General features: G+C 46.0%; 1 long non-coding RNA gene across 1 annotated transcript in view; it reads right to left on the bottom strand.

Moving 5' to 3' along the window:
• Positions 1 to 3,827: 3,827 nt before the first annotated feature.
• The window catches only part of LOC138515944 (uncharacterized), a 43,437-nt gene continuing 26,015 nt past the window's right edge, over positions 3,828 to 21,249 (bottom strand). The window contains exons 3-4 of the long non-coding RNA XR_011282184.1: positions 12,111 to 12,295; positions 3,828 to 4,374 (exon numbers count right to left, since the gene is read on the bottom strand). This is a non-coding gene — a long non-coding RNA (uncharacterized lncRNA). The remainder of the gene's footprint in view (positions 4,375 to 12,110; positions 12,296 to 21,249) is intronic.

Genomic DNA, 21,249 nt, shown 5'->3' on the forward strand with positions numbered 1-21,249 from the left:
ACCTGAGAAGGTAGCCGCACTCAATGAGACATCTCCCTCCAATGAATGTGTCAGACCTCAGATCCTTCGTAGGGTTTAAAAGCTATTGTACAAGACTTTGCAACAATTAGCGAGGCCCTAATAGCACTCATGAAGCAACATGTCCTATTTCACTGGTCCATGCAGTGTCAGGAGGCATTCATCACCATCTGTGGTCGTATCTCAGAGGCAGAGAACATGGTCTACTTTGATGTTGCAAGGGACACTGAACTGACTGTGGATGCAAGTCTAGTTGGACTGGATTCCATCTAAAAAAAAAGGAGACAACACCCATCAGTGGCATCTATTCACAGGCTGAGAAAGAGGGTTTTGCGGCAGTGTGGGCCTGCGAGAATTTTCACAGATTACCAGGCCCTGCTGTTCCTCTATGGTACTCCTCAAGTGAAAATGCCACTGCGCATAGCCAGATGGGGTCTCCGCCTGCAAGATTATGCGTTTGACATCATTCACAGACCAGGGAAGGAGGAAAACCCTGCCCACTTCCTCTCTCGACACCCGAGATGAACAGAATGACATGAACCATCATTGGCGATTGGTCGATCAGATATGTCATGCCGCAGGCCCTGCCCCAAAGGTTGGATCTGTTAAAAATTGCTCAGGATCCCGAAAAAGACAGGGCAGTGCAAATCATCATTGAAGGTCTTCAATCTGGTAAATGGAAGAAAGCCAAGGAGAGAAGGCGACAAGAATCAGAGGAGGTGAGAAGGGATGTTAACAACTTATATTAGTAAGAGATGAACTGGCAGAATCAGAAAAAATGCTCCTGCTAAAGGGAAACAAACTAGTCATACCAGCATCCTTGAGAAAATAAGTGGTGGAACTGGCCCATGAGCGGCACAGAGGCATCGCCTAGACCTAGAGGATGCTGCAGCAGAAAGTATGGTTTACGAGACTGCATGCACAAGTTGAAGAACTACTCAAGAAATGCCCTATGTTCCCCCTCATCGCACCAACAAGACACCCCGAGCCGCTACAAAGAACAGAGCTACCAGATGGAGTGTGGGATGAAGTTGCCATTGATTGATTTGGGCCCATCGAATGGAGGAAATATGTGCTAGCCGCATGGCTGAATACTCATTGAAGTCATTTTCGAAGGAACATCCAGACTCTTATGCCACACATCCCAAGTGAGCCGGAGACGTACAGGGAAGACGAACCTATGAGAGCTCATGACAGGGTTGCAAAGCAGTAGATGAAACAAATTGCAACCTTATACGACAAGCGGAAAACTCACACCTAGAAATAAGTGATGTAGTGGCAGTAAAGCAACATCCAAACAACAAGCACATTACTACGTTTCATGAGGACCCTTTGATAGTAACTGGCAAGAAGGGCTCCATGATAGCCGCAGAAGGCGACAGATACAGAGTAATAAGACATTCTTTACATTTCAGGAAGAGGCCGAGCAAAGGGAGGAGCCCAAGGAGGATTGGAGTAGAAGAAGAGGTCATATATCAATATGAGGAATCCCATCTTGGAGATGGAGAGGAATCGGACTCAGGCGCAAGGGTTAACCCTGAGCCCATGAACAGGTCTGAACATCAAGAGCCAAGATATGATAGACCACAGAGGGCCCGGGTGATGCCAAAGAGACTCATTGAGGAAATGGGGTGAAGTAATTAACTGATTACATAAAGTGGTAGGGGTGGAGGGGATTGTAGAATCTAGCCATGCAGTCTAGTGTTTAGAGGAAGGGGCAGGACTGGGGTGGGGAGAAGGGAAGTGACGAGAAAGGGCAGGGGGAAGTATGGAGAGCATAGGCTCTTTCCGGTCTTTTCAGAAAAATGTACCAGTGACATGGTGAAAAACCACATATAGATCCTTCCAACAAACCCAGGAAGGAGTCAGATTGAACCACAGTTTGAGCCCAAGAAAGGGGAAACCTAGTGTGGAACACATGGGGTTGTATTTTTGAAAAACTACAATTGTGACTAGAAATATCTGACAGTAGTCCTGCACAGTTGTGTGTCTTTCATTAAACCCAAATACACAAACTGAACAGCTTGAAAAGAAATAACACCGTTTGAATTATTGTTTAATCTAAGAAATTCTCATCCATTTTTTATATTTTTTCTGCCGAACAAAGAAAACAAATAAAATACATGAATTTCTTCATTTGCAAGGCAGACAACACATGCCCTGATGGCTATGGCATGTGCCTTTTAAATACATCTGAACAATTATATTGTTCTTGTTGAGTGTGGTAGAAGGCTAGTGATAGGGCAAGTTTCTTCTCTACTATCCCCTAACCCTAGATAAGCGGAGCAACCAGCGCAAGCTAGGGCAAGTAACACTCAAGGGTATAGTTTAGCATGGTTGAAGGGCAAGTTAGACGAGGGCCACATTTCGTGCCAATGAAAACTACTAAAAATCATAAATACTGAAGACTTTTTTGTGTGAAAAAATGGACTAGAGAGGTCTTCAGGTTAAAACCCTCAACAGTCCCAAATGTGTTTTAAGCATAGAATAAAGACAGCGGGCCTCATTATGAGACCAGCGGTAACCCCGGGGTCGTAACACTGTTTCCGCCACCTGAGATCCCGGTGCTAACGGGACATTACAGTCCCGGTGGCCCAGGATATCAGGCGGTGGAAAGTGTAAGTACCCATTCCAAGTACCCATTCCCTTGGAATCAAATAGGGCTCCACGGAAATGGGGGGCACAGAAGCACCGGCACCGTTGGATTCCCAAGTTAAAAAGGAAGATCTTCCTGGAATCATTCTGGTTTCATCCGTGACACCATCCTAGAGTCATCCATGGCTAGTTCAGGAAAATCATCTGAAACCATCCTGAAGTATGTGTATAGGCTGAAATATTTAAATGAGATGACTGATCTTGTATTACTACAGGGTGACCCCATGGCAACTTCAGGATCGGTAGGGGATTGTTCCAGGATAACCCCATGACAACTTCAGGATGGGTCGGGATTACTTCAGGATGGTTCCATGACAACTTTAGGATGGGTTTGGAACTGTGAATGATTATTGCAGACAACTCCAGGAGTTATTTCATGATGCTTCCAACAGATTTAGGAAAAGGCTTTTGATTACCCCAGAATGTATCCTTTGTAAGACGGGTGGTATTACTATAGGGTGAGTCTAGTTAGACTTCTGGATAGTGTACTGGAAAACCTTGAGGGAATTTGCAGCCGTCACTTTCCATCTTTGCCTTCTATGCTCGAGAAATGATGTTAACTAAGTTTGCCGATTTAGTGTACAGACCTACAAATCTACCCCCCACAATATCACAAACCAACCTGTGATCTCGCTCATTTCAGTTCTCACCTCTAGCTAACATAGCACCACACCCAATAAACTCCCATAGTTACAAATCACTGCACTAAAAATCTGTTAAAGGTTTACCTGCATGACAGACTACAGACAGTCATTTCACCCAATATCACTATTAACAGCCAACAATTAGTTCGACCATTCATCACACCCAAAACACTTACTGACCCCACCAGAAATCATAGATAATACCCAATAACACAGACAGCAATACGCATGTCTGGTTACATAAATACTGAATCTATACATGTGTGGTTTCACCACAGTAATCAGTAACTTTGGGGCAATCTATTAAAGATGGACATTGTTGTACATTACATTGTCGATTAATGGCAGGGGCTGACGTAGCAACCAAACTCTGTTGTGGGGATGTTTCATTTCATTGGTTTTAAAGACGGTACTCTGAATGATTGAGCAGGTGTGTGGGAATGTGTAGGTGTCACTACAGGCATGACAGTCATACTGTAATAAGGACACACTCTTGAGAAGACATTGTGATAGAGTTGAGCTTGTCAAATTAGATCTGTCAGACAAAACATTTGTAGCAGACAATTCACTGTTACTTTATAGTCCAATATATTGTAGTTGTTGCGCAGCTACATCTTTGAGAACGGCAACAGTACACAAAGACATTGGCCAATTTATTACTGTGTCTTTCAATTGTCCATGTGAAGTAACAGATGTGGGTTCTGAGGAAGGAATGTAGGAGGAATGAAGAACACTAGCAATCCCTGCTAAAAGACTTGGGGGTTTCAGCTTTTGGGTCCCAACTGTGGACAGCCATTACTAAGTTTAGAAACAGTCGGTTTCCACCCATCGCCTTTTATAATATAATTGTTTTCTTTTGTTTTTTTCCAATGCACCTTCTTCTTGTAGTTCACGCAACACTCTATTTTCAGCACTTCCCCCGATTGCCAGATTCCACCAGTAGCTGCTTTTCTTCCTCTGCCTTTCTTTTTAATACCTCGATTAGTCCCTGTGCATCACCACAATAGGTTTTCAATTTCTTCAAGTGTTTTCTGTGTCTTAATACACTGTTTCTTGGCTGCAGGTATGAAAAAGGCAAGTTAAAACTTCAAAATGTGACTCTCAATACAACAGACTTTTTGCTTGAGCTGTACACAGGGTTAAGGGACTACCCTTAAGCACAATCCCATCCATCCACTTGGTTTCATTTTTACTTATTCTTGTGCTCCTTGGCACTTTCTCTCCCTCCCTGCCCATGTGATTTCATCATGTATTTATTCTTTTTTATTTTTATTTTTGATGGCAGAGGCATATAGCATACACATACATCAGAGCAACCAGTGAGATCAATACATGCATAAATGAATAGAGTGGTAGAAAAAGACAGTGATTTAAAAACAGGTGAGGAATAAGGCATCACAGTGTATCATAATGCATCAGCATATTAATGAGAGGTCTGAGAGGAACCACCTACGGAGGAGGTCTCATCCAGGCTATGAAGGTAACTGTTGAAAGCAGTCCCAATGTTTTTAGGGCGAGAGTGAGCTGGGATCATACTAAGGTACTCCTCTTCACAATTACGAGACCAGGTGAGTAGGTTTAACCACTTCTGGAATGAGGGGGGAGAAGAGCTCTTCCAGTTCTCTAGAACACACTTCTTGGCCACCATGCAGCCCACATTCAGAAATATGGCCATTCGTTTAGCCCCCTCAGCCTGCCACACCCCAAACAAAACACCCATCGGGTCTGGGTCAATAACAGTATCACTGATTTCAGATAGTGTCTCCTGGATCTTGCCCCAGAATTGCGCCAACATCGGGCACTCCCAGAAGATGTGTAAATGATCGACACCCTCCGTACCACAGCGAGGGCAGGGTTGCAGGGTGGTTCGAGCAAACTTGGCGATCCTGTGTGGGGTATAATACAGTCTGTTTAACAATTTGTATTGTATGGTTCGATAGCGAAAGTTGAGAAACTGTTAGTGTGTGAGCACATTTTCCCCCAATAAGTGGTCAGTGAGCTCCACGTCCAGCTCGGTCACCCATTCATCACGGGCCGTGGAGGGTCGGGGCACCCATCAGCAAAAGCTTGTACAGTGAAGAGACCACCCCACGGACGCCACCTGAGTTAGCAATGTAGGCAATCCCAGAGGAGTCCGGGGGTTCATTAGGAAAACCAGGTCAAGCAGTTTGGAAGGCGGCGCAGAGTCTATAGAACTGCAGAAATTCCAATGCTGAACCTGAATGGCCCGGTCTCCATGTCTGTGGAGTTATAAACTGCCCATCCAGATAGAAGTCCATTAGAGCGAGGTACCCCAGGGCCTCCCAGTGTCGCGCCAGGGCTGTGCCATGTGTGGGTTCCAGCCCGGGAAATCTCCAGGCGGGGAGCCACTTGTAGTATGGCTGCTGTTCGGCACCAGCCTTGAATATTCTACCCCAAGCATGCACAGTGGTTCCAACCGGGTCAATGGGCGAGTCCAGTACGTACTGCTGGTGTAGTATTAATGACATTACATTAGTGCCTGCTGCCGTCAGAATCTCCAGCTTAACATGGGGGCGAGGAGGGGGGCCCAGGATACCAATAAGAAGCGAATTGCGCTTGTGCCACGAGCCAGTACCGCAGCAGGTCAGGGGCGATAAACCGCCCTCTATCGTAGGGGAGTGTCATGTCAGCGCCAGAATGCCATAAGAACTGTGCACACAATTTGTGTGCAGTCTCGTAAAGTATTTCTTCCCTGGCCAGACGGGCACATTACTGAATATGTACAACAGCTTGGGGAGCAGTATCATCTTGATAAGTGAGTCTCTCCCGGCAAGTGACAGTGGAAGATAGCGCCATCGCGTCATTTTGGCCTCAGCCTGCTGTGCTGTAGCCAGGTAGTTGTCTGCTAGCAATTGTCTTTGGTCAGGGACACTTGGACCCCCAGGTACTGAATTCCATTGGGCGATCAGCGGAGTGGATACCCGGTGACAGGTTGCTGGGTGGAACTGGTGAGGGGAAAAGAGCTCAGATTTGGTGTAGTTGATGGTGAATCCGGAGTGTGTACCTATGCAAGTGATGTCGCGTAAAATTGGATCCAGGTGGATAGCGGGGTCTCTGATGAACAATAACACATCATCCGCATAGAGCGAAATAATCTCAGGAGTGTCTTTCAACCAGATCCCCCTGCGTGAGTGGCGCACCCTGATGTGGTCAGCCATTGGTTCTATCGCCAGGGCGAAGAGGATCGGGGAGAATGGGCAGCCCTGTCGGGTGCCTCTGAAGAGTGGGATCAGGCCCGACGTCAGGGAGTTGACTCGAACTCTAGCCACTGGAGAAGTATATAGTAACTTAATATATCTGATCATGTTAGGCCCAACTCCCATAGTCTCTAGTACCAGCCACATGTACTTCCAGGACACCATATTGAATGCCTTCTGGGCGTCAAGTGTGACCGCAACTGCATTCACGCCCTGATCAATCCGCGCCATGACATGAGCAGCCTTCTGATGTTGTGGGAAGTGGATCTCCCGGGTACAAATCCTGATTGGTCGTCATGGACCATGTGTGTCATAACTGGGAGGAAGCGGTTAGCTATTACTTTGGCAAAGATTTTAGTGTCCAAATTCATTAGCGAGAGGGGCCTGTAGGATCCCCACTCATCGCTGGGTTTACCGGGTTTGAGTATCACCGTTATGACTGCCTCGCATAGTGTTGGGGGAAGGGTCGCTAGCCGGAGCGACTCATCCCATACCTCAAGTAGTTTAGGGGCCAGCATGGCTATGTGTTCCTGGTAGAATTCTGCCGTGAGCCCTTCGGGGCCCGGCGCCTTACCCTTAGGGAGACTGGATATGGCCTTGACTATTTCGTGTAGTAGGATTGGGGAATCTAGTTGGTCTCTGGTTGCGGGGGAGATACAAGTCGTGGGTATCTGCTCAAGGAGATCCCTCATATGGGGTTCACTATGTTCGGGGGTTGGGTGCTTAGTTCCGTGTAGAAGTCCATAAAGACTTCCAAGATCTGCTGGTCAGACCACTGTACTGCATCCAGTCCATCCTTGACACAAGTGATCTGAGTCTGTCCCGACTCTCCCCTAGTCAGAGCAGCCAGTGTTTTGCCGGGTCCATCACCCTCTCCATACTTCCGTGCAGCTCGTGGACGGCTAAAGTATTGGACTTCCCTAGTGGCATGATCATTAAAATGATTGAAGTTCTTCGCTAATTAGGGAGAGGGTAGAAGGGTCAACTGATGTTGGTTGTGCCCGCTCTAGTTCGCGTAGTCTGGCTTCGAAGCAGACGCTCTTATTGCCTTGAGCACTCCCGCTTCCCTAGATATGGACATTCCCCTGATAAAGGCTTTGAAGGCGTCCCATCGGACTCCCATGGTAGTGGACTGGGGTGTGTTATGCTCAAAGTAGGACTGGATGTCAGCAAGGATGTCTGCCTTAAACACTATATCCTGCAGGGCGGCAGACTTGAATCGCCATGTGTTAATGGTAGGGGCAGGTACTCCCAGTTGCAGGGATAGGATGATTGGGACAAAGTGCGAGCAAGTATTTGTGTTTCCACCACCCTGCCCAGCATTCTGCTTGACAACAGGAACATGTCAATTCTGGAGGAACTATCACGCACTGAGGAGTAATGGGTATATTCCCGTGTTTGGGGATGTAGTGTCCTCCTTACATCTTGGATGTCGAGTGTTGCGCTGTGTGCCAGCAGTCTACGTGCTGCACCAGACAGTAGTCTGGGAGCTGTACCTGTTCTGTCCAACGCAGTGTCCAATATGAAATTCATATCCCCTCCCCAGATGATCTGCACCCCCCACATAGCCCAGCAATATATATGCCACCCGGTCCACAAAATCGGGGGAGTCTTCATTAGGTCCATAAGTGAGAGATATTCTCCATTAGCAATTGCGCAGTTTAATATAATATATCTACCCTCCGGATCAGTGTAGCTCTTGTGAAGTACTAATTTGAGTGATTTGTGAATCATTGTCAACACCCCTCTGGCTCGAGTGGAATGAGGTAGAATACCTGTTGGGTCCCCAAGATGGCGCCATACACTTTGTCAGAGGGCCCATACAGTGTGTTTCCTGCAAGAGTAATATTTTGCATCCATGTCTATTAGCGTAGGCCATGATTTTACGGGCCTTAGTATAATTACTCAAGCCTCGGATGTTCCAGGACATCACCGTAGTAGGCATTCTAGGTGTCTAGGGTACATCCCAACTCTGTTGTCATAGAATACGTTTACTACGGGGACTGCCGCTCTGCAGGCACCCCGATGCCATGTGATCTGCCAGTCTGCCTCTGCCTTTTCCAATATCACTTCTCAACCCAGTCCCTACCCTCTCCCACCTCCCCCACCACCCCTTACTGGTAGGTAGTGTACCCAGCCTCCCCCCTCCCTACAGGACCAGAACTCCCCATGAACCAGGGGTTAGCGGGCGAGACCCAACATGGGTCCGCCTCGCTAATGGCCCAACCATGGCCAACACCCAACATTAACCTAACAAGAGTGAACATTGCAATCGCAGTGGGGTGCGCTGTTGCCGTGTGGTGGACATCTAGACAAATGCAAAAAGACACAAAGTATCAAGCGGTACGTTAGGCAATGGAACGCATAGTAATCATGTTTTCCCACACCACCAGGGGTGTGGTAAAACAGGCTTGGTCAGGGGGTAGAACGCTCCAATCATGAGTGGTCAGCACCCAGGGACATGAGAGCAATTGGTTAAGCCTCAAGAGCAAGTATGGGCCAGTGTCAAAAGGTAGGCAGCGTATGGTGAGGAACAGTTAATGGCCTCTGGTGTGACTGTCACGAGTGACAAATGCGTATGCATAGTTGAACCAATAAGTTGTTGTTACCATCAGCACATTGGAAAACAAGCAGTGGTGACCAGATTACATAAACTCTAGGTAGCTGGAGTTCAATCATTGACCATGGGGTCTCCAATTGGATTGTGAAGTGGTATCTGGGACTCTATAAACTTCACTGCTTCCTCCGGGACGGTGAAAAAGTACAGTTTTTCCTTGAAGGTGATCTTAAGCCGGGCCGGGAACAGAATTGCGTAAGGGACGTTGCACTCACGTAACAGTTTCTTGACACCTAGGAACTGACACCTCAGGGAATATACGGATGGTGTGTGAGTCGAGGCGGTTACAGGTCATTTGGTCGAAAAAAAAAGGTCGACGCATTTTGGTCGAAAGACAAATGGTCGAAAAACATTTTTTTTGTATTTTCAATTTTTTTCTTTTTTTTGCTAAAAAAAAACAAACTTTTTTTCCTAAACGAAAACCTGAAAAATATATATAACAATAAAAATAAAAATTCGACCATTTGTCTTTCGACCAAATTGCGTCGACCATTTGTCTGTCGACCAAATGACTGGACAGCAGTCGAGGCGCAGGTCGCCTTTCTCGCGTGACAGTCGAAGGATAAGGTCCCCATCTCTGTAGTTGAGAATTCTAGCGATGATGGACCTGGGGAAGTCACCTAGTTAGGAGCGCGGTGATAAGGCCCGGTGAGCCCCTTCAATTGTGAAGTATGGGGACAAGATAGGATCACCCAGTAGATCTTTAAGTAAGTTCTCGACTGCCACTTCCATGCGCCCCTTAAGGGCATTTTCAGGGACCCCAATAATGCGTAGGTTGTTCCTGCGCAAGCGGGACTCAAGGTCATCACACTTCGCCTTCACAATTTTCATATCTCGGGTCAGAGTGGCTACCGTATCCTGCAGAGCGTGCAGCCCGTCCTCATTTGCCCCAATTGTATATTCTGCCTCAGTGATCCTAGTCCCAGCTTGATCAACCCATGATTTGAGGGATGCAACGTTGGCGTTGATATCGTCCAGCTTCTCATGGAAAGAGCCAAAATTCTTGGCCATCGATTCCATCATCACGGTGAGGTTGGGGGTCAGTACACTGGAGGGAGGCTCAGATTCTGGCTCCTCCTGGGCGGATGTCACGGACCCCGGTTCCACTCACGGGGTAGCCTTCGTAAATTTGTCCATGGCGCCCACCTTATTGGTCCCTCTAGATCTGTTAGACATTACAAGTGTGGTGGGGGGTGCCCAAGCAGACCAGGCCTGACACGGCGTAAAGAGCAGGGATGTAGCACCAAATTATAGTGCCCAGTGGCCGCAGGACTCTATAGTAGAGAGGAAATAGGGGTAGCCAGTGGCACAGCAGCTGTATTCGGGGTTTAAGTGATGGTGAGGCTGCAATGTGGACACAATGGGGTCAGTAGTTTGTACATCCCTCCAGCATTAGGGATGCCTGGGCAATGAAGAGTTACGTTGTCGTGCTGCCATGGCGATGATAGGCGTAGTGGCAGGGGTGTGGTGCCTGCCAGGCCAGCAACACAATGTTTAAGAGGCGGTGTTATTGTGGGCCCCCTAGCTGACAAATGAAAACGTAGATGGGATCCACAGTCCTGCAAACACAATCAGGCTTGGATTGTCATGGGCCCTAGGGCCAGATCTAGCAGGCCCGTTGGCAGGGGGAGCGATGTGCTGCCCACCAGGCTGATGTGCAGTAGCCAAGATACGGTGTGGTTGTAGGCAGTCCTGGGGAAGAGTGGATGGACTATGTGGGGCCCGCAGCCCTGCAGACCCAATCAGGCCTCAGTCATTGTTGGGGCCCAGGGGTCAGGTGGGTCAGGACCCGCAGCCCAGTCCAGTTGGTGGGGCAGCCGCGGCACCTCTGCCGCACCGGGAGAGGCACCCATGTGGGAGCAGCAGTATGTGGGTGGCCAATGTGGGAGAGTCCAATAGGGGTAAGCCCTCCCCCCCAGCTCCTCACCTGCCCCGCGAGCACAGGCCTCAGCCCGCGTGGTATGCCGCCGGATCCTGCGGCTACCGCAGAGTGTGGGCGTCGTCAGCATCCAAGAAGTGAGGGATCAGCACAGATCCAGGCCGCCAGGTGCGTCGGTCCTCCGCCAGTAACCACCCGCCCTCACACGGGTGGCAGGGCCGAGCCACAGCGCTGCAGGACAGGGAGGAGGGGCGGCCACGAGCACCAGACCAGGCACAGCCTCAGCCCCCCGGTGCAGCGCGGCCAGTTGGCAAGGACGCTGTGGCACTCGGGGGAAGGGGGGGTAGACACGATCACAGCCGCCCAGTTGCACGCAGGGACCGAGTGTCAGGGGCGGGCAGGCAGGCACAGTCCAAGTGCGCCACTGATGAACGGCACAGTCTCCCGCGGAGGCGGCTCCCAGCTAGTTCTCTGGCAGCGCCGGGGTCCACCCTCACGACCAGTCCCCAGACAGCAACAAGGCACAACGGGTCCCCCGGAGCTCGATTCTAGCTGGAATCAGGTCGGGACAGGCAGCAGCGTGTCAGCAGCAATGTGGGTCGATTTAGGGCGATGGGAACAGTGCGGTCCGATTTGTGTCCACACTCCACAGAGCTCTGAAGCTAGGCAGCCATTTTCGGGCTGCTCAACAGCGCCCCCCCCATCATTTATTTATTCTTATGCTCCTTGGCACTTTCCCTCTCTCCCCATGCAGCTACCCACAACTCTGTCTAGCTGCACACATACTCTGACCTGGACTACGGTCCCCAAGGGCGTTGAACCCATATCGCTTTGAGGTCATACCAAAAAGGCGCTCTTCAAATCCCCAATAACATAAGAGAAATCATGTAGGCCTTCTATACTTTAGACAGTTACTCTAGAGGACAGAGATACTGTAAAAGTGATGGGCATTGTGCAGCATTCATTTGTATGGTTGAAAAAAAGGGAATGCATCCGCATAGGGACGTCAGATGTACCCTCTTCCCCCAAACATCAAATAGATGGAGCAAAAAAAAAGAAAAAAAAAAAACATTGCTTACCTGCTGACTGGAAAAGCACTACTCCCGTGAAATCATTTTCTTCACAGATTTCTCTTCTACTTTCATCAAGACACTATCAGCGATTTACCAGGAATTGCCAATGGCTCACATTCCATCCTTTCAAATACACAATTGTCGGAATCAAAGAAAAGAACATTGAAGAGTGCCATGATTTGAATTATTGCCTAAAAGAAGAAGAAAAAAAGTACATTCAGTATGCGCCAAGTATTTGTGAAACTTGTCTGGACCCAAAAGCATTAATTTATAGTTGGCTGGCTATGGATGTTCCTGCCTGAAGTGTCCCTATTTGTGAGTGAAGAGTCTCTTGGTGCTTGGTAACTTTCTCTAACTTGTGGCTGCAACTAGTTCCATCTGCTCATGAATAAAACGAGCATTGGCAAAGCCAACAGTTTTGGCTTGTGTATAGGTATTAGGCATTTGCTAGGCACTCCTATTAGATGTCAAAGTACCCTCACCATTTTGCACCTGCTACCGCCAATAGTCAGTTAAGACCACTACGCCAGTGCCTGGCAAATGCCTTTCCCAGGCCTACACAAAAGCCCAAACTCTTGGCATTGCCAATGCTTGTTTTTCAGTCTTTAGAGTCAGCACATTCCCCCCCAGCCTTAATGCATGTGCCTCTCCTTGTACAACCGGGCCCATGAACTCAGCAGAAATGAACTGCGGACAGAGAAGTACTTTGAGCATTTTGATTGCTCTGTGTGCTGAGGCTCATTAACCCAACTGCCCTCTTTTTGCCGAATAATACAACTGCAGCTCAGAAGGTTATTGGGAGGAGGGCGGAAAGAGGGCTTTTTAATACAGGAAATTCACAGAAAAGTATTGCACCAGTGTTAGAGGGGGGGCCATTCACCCAAACATTAACGGTCATGGCTTGGTCTGTCTATGGGAAGTGGCTGCTTAGTGAACACAAACGTGCAGAGCAGACATTTCTGCAGAACATGCAGAATTCTTATGAGGACAGACTTTCAACATTCTCAGCCGATTATTTTAAATGATGTGCACATTTTGAAACATTTAGCTTCAAGACAACATGTATTGCTCAATAAAAAATAAAAATGTTGAAACGTAACCACCTCTAAGTTTTATCACATTGAGGGATGTGATGGGGTGGAAAGATTGACCCTGCATCTATGTTTTTAGTCCTTGGGAGGAGACCTGGTTATATATTTTGTCTAGGATACCCTCCCCTCCTATCAGATCTGTGATCAATTTAAAGATGGTTTGGGATGTTACAATGGATTTGAAATTAATGTATCAATTGTGTTTCAGGTGCAGAGGATAAAACGACATCCCTGGCATATGGGTTGTAACAAAGAGAAACTAACAAGGAGGTTCCCAAATGTGGGGGGACTTGTGTCCCCTGCACACTGTTTGTGGCTCAATAGACAAGCCAAACTTTCTAAAAAGAGCCGACCCCACCAGTGAGCAGCTTTTGTACTCTTAGTTCAAAATAGATTGTTTACAAAAACATTTTACTCTCATATAATTTCCAAAAATAATAATAAACAACAAGTTAATGTCTTCATTTGAGGCATTTTATACCTTTTGCCCAACGCGTTTCAAGATTCACATTCTCCTATTCAGGGGATTTATATGTTAAGCATTTCTACAAAAGAATATCAAATAGCAAAGTTTTTGCTGAATTATTTCACTTTGCTCAAATGTACATTGATGTCTCGATCGTACTTACACTAAATCAAAAAATCATTTAGTACTGCCTGAACATGGTGCAGTTAAAATCAAAAAAACATTTCTGCTTCTGTCATTTCAGTTTGTAATGGCTAATTCACAAAAATAATCGTAATCAATAATTAGCATGTTGAGTAGATAGCATCAATCCTCTATGAAGCGTCAAATTCATAAAAGCAGTGGTATGCAATGTTTTCCACAAGCGGCAGTTGAGTATAGTGATATATTACATTATTGATTCCCAAAAAGATTTTTTGAAACACAAGTAGTGAGCATAAACAGTTTTATGCCTCTAAAAATAGAAATAACTAACCTTGTAGGAGTAGCAGAAATGCTACTGTGTCTTCTGTATTGGTTTCCCACTGGATTCTACAACGTACTCCTCATTCAGAGAGCCTTTTGATCTGTATTAGTAAAAGTTCATATTGAAAAAATGACTACTGCATTCTAATGTGGCCTTGATAATTTAGCTTAAAAAGAAGTGAAAAGCTCACCCTGTTCCTGCTCTGTAATGCACCCGGTATTTTAGGAGGGAAGACTTCAAGGAGAATCAATCCAAGTAAAAAAAGGATCATGGATAACAATCACATGATAGCACAGTTAAGATTCATAATTTTGGAAGTGATACATCCTCTACCAAGAGGAGGAAATATATCCAAGAAACTATCACAAAGAGAGCTTTATTGGATTCACAAACTAGACTCAATGACCCCATTGGGTCTCAATGAAGAATACTACTTAGGCCCGTTTCTCTAGTAAAGAGCCCACTGTCCGTACCTCCCTAAAAAATGGACCAGTATTTGAAGTAGGGCGAAACCAGTCTCCAAGATTGTGAACCCTCACGAGGTAGCTAAGGCATATAATCCTTAGAGTTTATTGTACTTCTAAGAATGTTGGCAACATTTGGCATTACATAGTCCGCTAGTAAAAGGACTCTAAGAAAAACAAATTAATCATTCCAAGTCAGGGTAAGAAAAATCAACCTTTAAGTTTGTGATATCTCTAAGTATGTGAACTCACTAGAGGCAGCTACGACATACACCCTTGAGAGTCTCTTGTACATTAAAGAATGTTACCATTATTATTATTACATATAGAATTGCAGAGATTGGGATGACCACGACCTCAGTAGTCAGCAGTCTACAATTGAGATCCCTGAAAGGTTTATGTACCCTTAACAGATATTAATAGAAGTATGGTACCCTTTTTTGACACCATTTCGGAACAAACTAATGGTAAAGATTGTAAACTCGAAAGAGACAGCCTGATCGTGTGAATGCAAGATAGGAGGTCTAATATATCCAAGGCACTGAGAATTGGTATATAAATACTAAGCATCCAGATGTGATACACAACACCTAACTTCAGAGATTAGAGTTTCAGCAGAATAAAAAGGAAAATGCACCAAGGAATGTGCACAAGTAACCCATAGCATAGAATTGTCTTACTAATTACATCATTAGGTTCCTTAGGCACAGGAGATCTAATGGAACTACCCAAGGATAGTATAGAAAGAGCAGGCACAATTAAGGTTGCCACATTAGGTTTGCCAAACACTAGACCTTACTTATGTTCCCTAAGCATCATCTCACCAGTATTTCACAGATACACATGATAAATGGACATACATGATTGGCGAAACCTCTGTAGAGATTATTCTATACAGTCAATTTTGACAGTTGGACATGTTTTTAACTTCAAGTTTAGAGAAACAGGATCCATAGAATATTCCCCTCGGTATGCAAGGGGTAAATATCTGAGTCAATCTCTTATGGACTGAAGGTATAGGGATAACTTAAACAGAAGCACATCACAACTGGTTACTTCAACTGAAGCTTTAATACAAAAGAATGATTGGCACTAAAGTCATCCCATATGTGCTATATATTAGAGCGGATGATCCATACAGACACCCCTGTCCATATCAAAAACGTTATTCTTTATTTACAGTAATCAACACATTTGCTTAAAACATAGGATACATAGTGCTCAATTGACACAATTACTAAAAGTGAAGATACACGTTACATATCTTTTACCAACACCACATTTTAAATGTCAAAATAGCATAATGACATACAGTGATCAAATGGTACAATTACTAAAGCTTAGACACATGTTCCATAATATTTAACAACATTTAATTTAAAGTGTTAAAATAGTACGATGACCGCCAACACGTTTTTAAACATTGGAACAACAATGCAATGACTATCCATTGTTTACATCATTCACGCAGAACGTGACGGCGTCACGATAATGCCGCAATAAATAGCGGCCATATTGAACAACCTGGCATCTCCACAACCCGAGATTCTATCGATGGATGCTAAACGTGGACAGATCAGGCAAACAATGATTGAAGCTAAAAACGAAGTAACTAGATCAACCCCTCTAGCCCCCATCATTGAGGTACTCTGACTTATTATACATATGGAATCGTTTTTTTTTTACTTAGATTGATTCTCCACGAAGTCTTCCCTCCTAAAATACCGGGTGCATTAGGACCAGGGTGAGCTTTTCACTTCTTTTTAAGCTAATTTATCAAGGCTGCATTAGAATGCAGTTGAGTCATTTTTTTTTCTGAATATGAACTCTTACCAATACAGAGCAAAGGACTCTGAATGAGGGTTACGTTGTAGAATCCAGTGGGGAAACAATACAGAAGACACAGTAGCATTGCAGCTACTCATACAAGGTTAGTTATTTTAATTTTTAGAGACATAAAACTGTTTTTGCTCACTACTTGGGCTTCAAAAAAATCTTTTTGGGAATCAATGTAATATATCACTGTACTCAGACTGCTGCTTGTGGAAAACATTGCATTACACTGCTTTATGAATTTGACTCTTCATATAGGATTGATGCCATCTACTCACCATGTTTATTATTGATTACCATTATTTTTGTTAATTAGCCATTACAAACAGAAGTTACGGAAGCAGAAATATGGTTATTGATTTTAACTGCACAACTATGTTCAGGCAGTACTAAAATGAATTATTTTTTGATTTAGTGTAAGGACGAATGAGAAATCAATGCACTTTTGATCAAAGTGAAATAATTCAACTAACACTTTGCTATTTGATATTCTTTTGTAGAAATGCTTAACATATAAAGCCCCTGAAGAGGAGAAATTGAATCTCGAAACGCGTTGGGCAATAGGAATACAATGCCTCAAATGAAGACATGAACGTGTTGTTATGATTATTTTTAGAAAGTAAAATAGCTGCCCACTTGTGGGCGTCAGCTCTTTTTAGAAAGTTTGGTTTGTCTACTGAGCCACAGGGGACGCAAGTTCCCCAAATTTGGGAACTTCCCTGTTAGTTGCAGACATGCATATCCCCATGCATTAGAAGGTGATGGAACCCTGCTGTGCCTGTGCATCAATTGATGAACACAGCATCAGGTTGTAGTTGATATCTCTCTCTCTGTTTAACATGTGAAGGCGAGCGTTCCCAGATAGCACGACCCTCCCCGCAATGAGAGGCAAGAATGGACTCTCCCACGAATGGGAGTAAGGCTAGGACCAAGTGCGGGTGAGCTTAAGGGAAGCTTTATCTAAGTCAAAATAGGGCATGCAAAGAACTCTGCAAACTCCGAGAGCGCTCTGTCTGACAATAGCAAAGACAGGTGTTTTTATTTACAAAAAGTGTCATAGGCACCTACACACTATAGGGGGCACATGTACATGGGGATTGGGTTGCGTCGACTAACTATATGTGCAGCTGTGATGCGTCTCTCTGTGGTTGGTGGACACCGCTGGGTGGCAACGTGGGGTGGGCAGGTCAGCTGGGCTCATCCGGGAGACGCTGTCCGGTCAGGCGTGGTCAGTGTCATTGATGGACGTCTTTCTTGGCTTTCTGCCCTAAGGGCCAGGCACACCCCATTCATTCAATGCTGCAATGTCAGTTGTCCTGTAAATCCTACAATAGGTTATTCTACAGGTTAATATAACACAGGAGGAATGCGCATTAGGTGGGGTACTTTGGCGATGCATCAATACAGGGTTGTTGTTATCCTGTTGACTAGGTATCATGGGCCACAGGGTCGGGTCTCAGGGCATGGGGTAAACTGTCCAGGCTTTGGGTCTCGTTAGAAGTCATGACGAATGCTTTTACACAATGTCGGTACAATATTAGGTGTCTTCTTTTACAAGCGTCATTAATCTGGGGTGGACTGATGGGTCGTGGGACCTATGAGGGGGCGCCTCTGGCCTCTGGTTATGGCCGGATTTTGCTGCTGGGCTGTAAATAATTCAGGTGGCTGTTCGTAGCCATGTGAGCTGCGGGGGAATCATGAATGCCTGAAACGGCTCCAGCCGAATTGGGGGAGGTGAGGCGGTGTCGCTCGGGCCTTTGCTTTCTCTGGCAGGCTTCAATGGGAAGGGAGGAGAGGTGGCCTTGGATATGCCCACAATGATAGTCTTCTAGCAAGCTGCAAACTGTAAAACGAAGGGATTCGCATAATATAAAATGGCTAAGGGGGTCACACATCTATAGCACTTACAGCAGTACATATTCATTTCAGAATTCGTTAACTATATCTAGAACTCCATTAGTCACTATAGGGTAAGTATTTGCAATATTAGCAGTTTTAGCATCACACTGTAAACACGATACGTGAGGTAGCATTAGGGTTGGTGGAGCACGCAGGAGCAACAGACCAATACGATTGACAGCAGTAATACACATTAAACCTGTACATTTGCACTTGGTGGCATTCTATGGATCCCATTTAAGCAATTTACATGAACTCACAATACTGTCGCGCTTGTGTTCCTTTGCACTCTAGCAGCATCAGGGTAGCCATGGCATAAGGACTTGGTATCATTCACTTTACATTACCCCTAGAGGGGCACATAGTAGGAGGCCAGGGGCCCTGAGTGTGTGCGCATACTGAGAGAGGGTTTGAGTGTCGAGACCATGTGGTCACACAATGACACATTCTTTTGTTCGTACAGTGTTCGTAGATTTTTGACACGCAAGTCGTGCACAGGGGATATCATTGTAATGCAATATATGTATATATGTATGAGCAGTTTCCTGGTGTGGGATTAAGGCTTTTGTTTCATCGAGGACGGTTTACAGTTATTTTCCAAGCCAGCCCCGCTGCTCGGGTCACGCGGAGGATAATGATGCACTGCGGAAGGTGAAAGATAGTGTTTGCTCTAACACTAGCTCATGTCTGACTGGTCGTGGGAACGGGCTTTCAGCGGATCTGCCAGGGAGTGGAGGCAACAGGGTAGACAAGGACTCTGTAAAAGGTGGGGGGCGTGCTGCAGCGCACAAGGAGCCATGTCTTAAAATGGCGTTCTGGTTTTCAAAATGGTTTCCTGGGCCTAGCCTAATACAGTACATTTAGTCGATGTGTCGGCCAGTGGTCCACCCACCACCTGGGCCCTGGTGGCAGGGGGGCCCCTGATGAGGCATGGACATCACAAGGAGGGGACCTCAGGGGAGGGGGATCTCTTTGACCTGTCCTCTCATACATTTCCCCCCTTTCGTTACTTAAGTAACAAATACCGTAACTCCCCCAACCTCTCACATTCTTTTTCATCAGCCACAGCCTCATCCCACGCCAGGGTGCCCTTTATTGGCATCCAAGCCCTGCACACCCCCATCAGGCTTTCTCCCCTTCTAGCATATTCGTCTGGGGTACAAGTTAGCTATATACAATCCCTAGTTCCCTCCAAGTCTACCCACACCTCTTCATACCATTCCAGTTCCTGGGGCTCTCTAATTGTTGTGTGCCATAATCTATCTACTATCTCCCCCATTGCAGTATACCGGCACTATCTGGTATTTAGGCCCCGGCTCTTCACCTGTTTGCACTTGAGCTTCCTGCATAGCTTGCACTGGTGTGCCTCGAGCATTGCCCATTGTCACCATCATCAATGTACCATTAGGTACTGCGCCTGCACAGCATGGAAGGCCCACCTGGCACACACAAAAAATTAGAAGTAAAAACACTACTGTTGGCATTAGTAGTTTAACAGTCAATCCCAGCCATGATGGGACCCAGGAGAAGAGGTTATCGAACCACGTGTTTGCTTCTGTCCCACCTTCCATTCTTTCTCCTAGGTTGTGCACTGCTGCGATCACATGGGACAATGTGCCATTATCAGCGTCTTCAGAAGGTACGAAAGTGCAGCATGCACTTCCAATTTTTCGCCAAACACCTCCGTCCGTTGCTGTTAATAGGTCCAAGACATACCCATTTTGCATTGTCATTAGCCGCAGGGCTCTCAATTCTACCTTGATCACGTTGAAACCTTCCTCTGTATCGTTTGCCAACTGGATCAGCTCCCAGCGTGTTATTTGGAGCCATTTAGCATTTGCCCGTGCCTGGATGCTTGGAATGAGTGATGCGAAGAAGGTCTCTGCAGAGCTAAACAATCGATATCTGTCTGGGATCTGTGCCAATAGCTCTGAAGAGGCCTTGGATATGTAGTTAGATGATCATCTGTTTCGGGACAGCATGTCCTCCTTGTTGCCAGAGGACAAAACATACATCTGCGGTTCTTCTGTCGGTTGGGCCTTATTTTCACTGGGCGCTTCTTGCCCCTTCCAACCCCTGCTGATGTGGCTCTCTGGTATTACCATTAGCGCTGAATGTAGTGTGGCCAATGAGCAACTGCCGCTCCATGATTGCGGAAGATGCAAGTATGCCTGGCGGCCACACACCCAGTAGGTGTCCATGAGTGCTGCTGTCCCCTTCCTCATGTCCGGGATGGTGAGAGTCCTGTTGCAATCTTTGTTTACTCCCATTGCGGTCTTTCCTTCCCCCTGGAAGCATAGTTCATATGTTATTTCTTTCTGCAGTTTGAACGGTTTTTCAATGGTAGTCACCCACGATAACTTTGCGATGTGCTCTTCCCAGATGGGTGTACATGTTCTTTCAATCCACTGCATTTTTTCAGATGACACTCCCCGCAGCGCCTCTGCTTTGCATGTAACTTCTTCGTCTTTCCATCGGTTGTCTGTGAATAATGTCCCCTTTATTACAAACATTGTTCTTTCAGGCATATTCCACTTTCGGGTAGCATGTTTTCTCATTCTGCAGCATGCTAAAAGTTATTTCGTGTGCCTGAAAGGTGTTCTTAATTCTGCACAGCGTAAGATGAAGGAGACATTGGGCATTTATCAGAGGCAATTCTTTTGGAAGCAACACCTTGGGTGTTCCTGAGGCATGGGGGATAAAAGAGCAGACATAACAGCTTTCATTTGTTGTTTGTTTAGCAGTCGCGCTCATGTCTACATACCATTTGTTAGTCTGGTGAGGGTGTCTTGGGTCTTCCATCTGATCTAAACCCAGACCATAATACTCGTCATACTTCCTTACTTCCCACCTCCCTTTTCCTCCTATTACTGCTAAGATATCTCGGAGCTTCATGGGCGATGTGTGCTCTATACCCCCCCTTTTC

This window comes from Ambystoma mexicanum, chromosome 6q (assembly GCF_040938575.1).
Source record: "Ambystoma mexicanum isolate Mex_15411 chromosome 6q, UKY_AmexF1_1, whole genome shotgun sequence".
In the NCBI taxonomy this organism is placed as follows: domain Eukaryota; kingdom Metazoa; phylum Chordata; class Amphibia; order Caudata; family Ambystomatidae; genus Ambystoma; species Ambystoma mexicanum.